Source organism: Lonchura striata, chromosome 15, assembly GCF_046129695.1.
Source record: "Lonchura striata isolate bLonStr1 chromosome 15, bLonStr1.mat, whole genome shotgun sequence".
NCBI classification, from domain to species: Eukaryota; Metazoa; Chordata; class Aves; order Passeriformes; family Estrildidae; genus Lonchura; species Lonchura striata.
Window position 1 is genome coordinate 7,902,087 of NC_134617.1, and position 6,202 is coordinate 7,908,288.

A 6,202-nucleotide genomic window follows, 5' to 3' on the forward strand; every position below is an offset into this window, starting at 1 on the left:
CTGGGAGTAGCAGCCTTGCTTTGGGCTGTCCATGGAAAAACTGTGGCTGCAGGGCTGGTAGCTCAGTTCTGAATGAGGCAGAAATCTGCATGCAGTTTCAATTTCTAAAAGCTCATACTTCAACTGATTTCAGTACTGGAATAAGCATTTAGAGTTTAATAGAAATACAGTTGTGGAGGCTGGGAAACCTGAGGAGGCACTCCTGGTTTGGAATAAAGTCACTGTTCCTGTAACACTGGGTTAGTCAAGGATTATTTTGGCCATTAAAGGAGACTGAAACCCTCAGGAAAAGGAGGTTTTTTCCCACCACAAGATGGCATCAGTTTTGCAGAGACAGGCTTGCAAAAGGACCTTAGGCTGCAGACAAGAGTAGATTTAAAATAAAAACAACATTTAAAAATTGATATCAGACTGGTGCAAACCATGTATTTGTCTCACAAGTGTCTCTTGAAAAACCTTGTTACCTAAAAGCTTATTTTGGGTGCATAAAATGAAGGTCCCACTGATCAGATTAGCCAGTGCAGCTGCTGGTTGTGATCCTACTGGCATGAACCAGATTTTGCCCACAAATGCTTTTCTGCTGTTCGTGCACATCAGATCTAAGTGAGTTTATATTTCCCTCATAGGCCTCCTAAAGCCTTTCAGTTGTTTGCTGTAAGCTAGCAACAATATTTACCCTCATTTAAAGCTCATCTAATGTGTTCTAAAGGTCTTTATTGTGGTTTGCTTCATAGAAATCCTCATTTATATGTTTGATGCTTCACATGTGTATTTTCCAATCCATTTTCAGGGCTCTATTTTGACTCTGTGTGGCCTCATAAAGGGTTTTTGAGGTAAAATCCCTCTAAATACTTGTGTGTCTCATAAATCTGTGAACATCATCAGCTGGACTGCATTTTATATTAGTTTAGGTAATTTTGTAGTTATTTTAAATCCAATAATAATCTACTAGTATACTCAAAATATATTGGTACTTCTTGGATTTCTCTGTTCAGAGTTTTCATTTTTCTTTCATTTTATATTATGAAAGATGTCCAAAATCCTGCTTTGTACCATAGATCTGTGGTATTTTCCAAATAGAGGCTCTTTACAGCATTCCAGGATGGCCACACTCCTCTAAAAAGACCTAAAAAATATCTGCTTCCTTTCCTTTCCTTTTTTTTTTTTTTCTTTCTTTTTTTTTTTTTTTTTTTCCCTCATTTTGTCTTAAAAGCAACACTTCTCAAAGTGTCACACTGGAGACTGTAACTCACAGTGTCACAAGGTTATGACAAGGCATTTGGAGATTTATCAAGTGCCACCACAGGTTCTGCTTTGCCATGTTTTACAACTTAGAGCTGCCAAAGGCTTATTTCATTCAGCTGTTGTGTGTGTGGTGCTTTGGCTTTCATAAAGCTCTCGAGATTCATGCTTTGTTCTCCTGTTTTTAGAAAAAGTCACAGGTTTCCATGAGTGCTTGTGGTGGATAGTGAATTGTCTCGGAGCCCTTCCACGACAAGCAATGTGCAAAGCAATGTGAGTCTCCATCACACAATGATGTTCACCTCCTTTTGTTCCTCCTGCAGCTCTCACGTTTTTCCTGAAGCATGAAGTGCCTTTGTAAGGGCTGCTGTAACCATGATGGTCGTGTTTGATCTTGTATGTATTTCACACATGAAATTCAATGGGTGTTTGAGCCAGCAGGCTTCCAAATGGGGCCTGGGACTTCTCTTTATTGCAGCACCTAGTCCCTTAAAAAGCAAACCCAAGAGGTATTGCTTGACTTGATGTGTCCTTTTGGAGGGCTGAACAAGATTACACTGAGAGAAGAGGAAGAAGGGCTTTTTTGAAAGCCTGATTGACTCCACAATTAATATTGTCTAGATGGTCTCTGACAAAATTGCCAGGTTAGCACTTCAAAATGGCCAGGAGGTGGTTGTGTCTGCAGAGCAGCCCCAGGGCTGCTAATGAAGGAGGTAATTACCTTTGCTCTGAGAAGCACTCCAGGGCTGAGGGACTTCCATGCTGTTCTCAAGATGTTTCATTTCTTCACAGAGCATCAAAGCAATGGCCATGTCTGTGCCTTGGGGAGTGGCTGCAGCACCCTGGTCCTTTCCCACCAGGATTTGCTTAGCTGGCCCCTCAGAGACACCAGGGAGCAAAGGTGGCATCTGCACCTTCCTTGTCCATCACTTACCCCTGGCCATCCTGGGTCATTCCCAAATGGGGATGGTTTTGCCTCTCGAGCAGGCAGGGCAGGGCTCTGCCTTGCTGAGAAAAGCCAGGTTTTCCTAACACAGGCTTGCTTGTCCAGCTCAATGTGGTTGGGGTGTTATTGTCTATTTTTCCCTTTTTCTGCTGAACTTGGGGATTACAGGTGTGGTGGCTTTCTGATAAGCTGCACTTGGGAAGCCACCATGGTATCTCCTGCTGGAGCAGATTTGAGAGAAGAAAATGTTCCTTTCTGGTGTTGGTTACCCTCCTTCCTGCAAGCAGAAATGTTCCTTCTTTTTTTAACTCTCCAGGAGGTAGGTTTTTTGTCTTTCGATCTTAGAAATGTTTGACAACTCATGTTACCAGACTTTTGTTTGAAATGTGCTGGAAATAGGTCTATTATTTTTCCTTCAATACAACATTTCTTTCATAGACCATTTTAACTTCTTAATCATGTAGAGGTAGCATATCATTATACCATTTTCCCTCTACATGTCCACTTAATGGATTTTTATTCTTTTTAGTTTAAGGCACTTCTTAATTAATCCTTCATCAAATTATTTTAAATATTTCTTTCCTCTACATTTTTAGAAAAGTAGATAAGAAAATAAAAAGGCAAATTATATAATTGCAAACCTTGTATTTTCTGCATCAAAGCTCTTTGACAGAAAACCTGCAGGACCCAAGAGCCTGGTGTATGAGGGCAAAATTTCCAGCAACTCTGCACGTGTTTTAGACACATTTTGTGGTAGATTTTGCTTTATTTCTGTAGAAGCACTGCCCTTCTCCTCAGGCAGGCTGTGCACAACCTTGTGTTTCATGGTATGACAAATCACTTTGGTTTTATATTAATTCTTTACTCTTGGCTGTAGCAAAGACCGAGTGCAAAGGCTCCTGCTCCTGGCCCTGTTCTTGGCTGTGCATTTCCCTCCTGGCTAGGAGGCACCTGATGGATAATGTCTTTGAAAAGACCACTCATTTTCTGACAGTATACAGTAGATAGTGCCACCTGCCAATCCCCTGTGCTGTTAAACACATGTTCATATTTACATCATACATTTCCTGTGTTGGAACTGTGGTATGAGGCAGGGCAGGTAATTTGACTCTTCCCTCTCAGCATTCAGCTTTTATTATTTTTTTTTTCTTTAACTCAATTTGGATAGTTGTACTTTCATACATAATGTATTCCTAAAAATGTATTCAGGTTTGAGCTGTGTGAACATGGTCCCCAGAGTTAGAATCAGTGCTACTTACAAATAATCTAACGGGTTACCCCTGTGTGGGAGATGCTGGGGCCATGGGAATGAATTTCCTCCTGATTTGGAGAAGTGAAGCAGCACTTGAAAAGTAATGGGAGGATTCCTGGAAGTGTTTCTGGGCTTCAGAGAAGAAAAAATTGCTTCATAAAACTGGAGCAATGCATTTGCAGCACTGTAATATACAGAGAAAGGAAAGAGGCCCCGTGCTGAGGGAGAGGATCCAGGTACTGAGACCAAACAGGTTGGGAGTTCAGATTTGAAACAAGAGGAACTGATAGAGTTGCTTATCTAGAAATGAAAGCAATACTAAATTAGATGGAATTCAAGGGATTTGAACCCAAATGTACTTAGAAGTTCAACTGGATTTGGAGAGAAGCTTCTGGGCTGGCACAGGGTTCTGCAGGATGCTGATTGCACTGCAATCCTGGGTGCAGTGACCTGCAGCTGCTGCTGCTGTAGTATGAGCAGTTCCTAGAGAATTATTAAATATCAAAAAAGGCATAGGCCTCCTTTAAAGCCTTCACAGCCTGATGTTTTGCATTGAGCAGTTTTTGGGGGAGGCTCTGTGTGGGTGTGATGACCACAGGTGGTGCTGGCACTTCTGGCTCCAGGAAGCTCCTCTGGAGTGTCCTCGAGGAAGTGAGGAGAAGGACCATCAGACCCCTCTCTGTTAACCTTCCCTTGCACCCTGGGCTGCTGCAGATGGAGCTGCTCTGCTGGAATTGTTGTGATGTTTTTCTGTGCTGTGAATGAGGGAGGAAAGCTTTTTCACCCAATGAAATGATCTTTCCATGTTAATCAGCAAGGGCCTTGGCCAGTCTCTGAATTCTTGGAACTGACTTTAAAGAGAGAGATATGCATATGTTTGTGATTATTTTACACCAGCATTATTTTGTAATGGGATTGTTGGCAGAAGCTGCTATTGGGAGTTTTCCCTGTCTTAATTTAAACTGTGACTCGTCAAATTAAATTGAACCAGAGAATGAGGCATTCTGAGTTCAATATCCTTCCTCTCCTTCTTCCTCCTCTGCTCCCAGTCCCACACATAACGTGAGTCTCAGACTCCCTTGGCCAGCAGCCCTGCTCCAGGCCTGACAGAGTTTTCTCTATTTGTGAGAACAAAAGCTGTAGTGAGCCCAGAGCAGTCCCCTCAGACTGGCAGCCTGCACAGAGCAGGCAACAGATGCTGGCATTTTTTGTAAACCCAAAACCTAATTATGCTTGGAGCAGTCCCACAAGTCTGGGGAAAAAAACCCTCCAATCTGATTTATGGATTCCAGTCATCACTGCTGGGTTTTAAAGCAGCAGAATATGTTTTTCAGTGATGTTCCCTTTCCTCAACCTCAGGAAAACAGTCAGGAGTGAGCAGGATGAGGAGTTTGGTGCCTTCCCACTGTAGGGCTGTGTGTTGGGTCAGAGGGAAGCTGAATTATCACAGGGGCGTGAAACAGGACCTGGCATTTAGCAGGCATGCAGGTGTGGTCCCAACAGCTGCATTTAGTAGGTTTTTAGGGCTGATGAAGCTGCTCCCAGAGTGCTTTTAAGGATATCTGTCATATTATGATGTCAAAATCCAATGTGACTCTGTACAGCTTATTATTTTTGCTGTTTCAGAGTGGGTACTTCTTGTTTTCATCTATATTGAACAAACACTTTATTCTTATCACAGTACCTGCCCTGCAAGCATGGATAGCTGGAGAACCTTGACCCTTTTATGATCCAGGCTTCCAGAGACCCAGAGGCAAAAATATGAAAACTGCCTTTCACAAAAACATAAATTATAAACTGAATAGCAATTATTTTTTTTCCCATCAAGTTAAAACTTTTCTCCTGAAGCAGGAGAAAAGCTACATTGAGGAGAGGCAAAGCATTTCACAGAGCCTTGGAAGGACTTGCTGGCTCTGATACACCTCCAGTTCAACTGGACTAACAGCCTATGGCAGCTTTTGGACATCCTTTGTGTCTCTGCAGATCTAATTTTAGGTGCAAAATAAATGTTTTGCCTGTGAAGACTAAATAAAAAATATATTCTGTGTGCTCTGCTTGTGGATGATGGGGAAATGGTGTAGCCCGTAGGCAAGTCCATTGGAATTGTACTTGCAAAACACTTTAGAAAGTAAAAGTGGCTTTGGGGTGTGGAGGAGCTGAAGGGCTGTGGAAACTGGGCTCCCAGGAATAGCTGAGAGGAGTTGCTGTGTGCTGGGGAGGTCTGAAATCCACCACGATGGTGTGGACATCTCCTCCAGCACAGGCTGGGTCTGGAGGCCTAACAGACAACAGCTTCTGACATGAGGACTTTTGGCACAATCATCTCCTGTTCCTTTGGGAGTTTGAGGCCCTTGAGAGATGATGTCACCCCGATGTAACTGAGGCAGGGATGTGGATTTCAGAGGGTGTTGGCAGTTTGTAGAGGGCTGAGCTCTGACTAGGGTTGACAGACACTCCACGCTGGTTGTGAAACCTGCTCCCTAGGCTCCTGGCTGCCCAGGAAAGCTCTCTGTGTGTGGATTTGTCTGTGGTGGTGCTGTGGTTGGGGTGGCAGGGCTCTTTTGATGCAAATCCCGTGGTTGTCCCCACATGCCATGCCCTGGTTTGCATGGCAGAGCCATCTCTGAGTACTCAGAGCAGGATCCCTTCAAAGGAACCCAGCTGGGTAGTGGGAATATGCTCCAGTCCTCCAGTGCATCCAGAGAGGGGCTGCTGTGACACAAACCCCTGGAACATCTGTGGTTTGCCCATTCCCCAGCAGC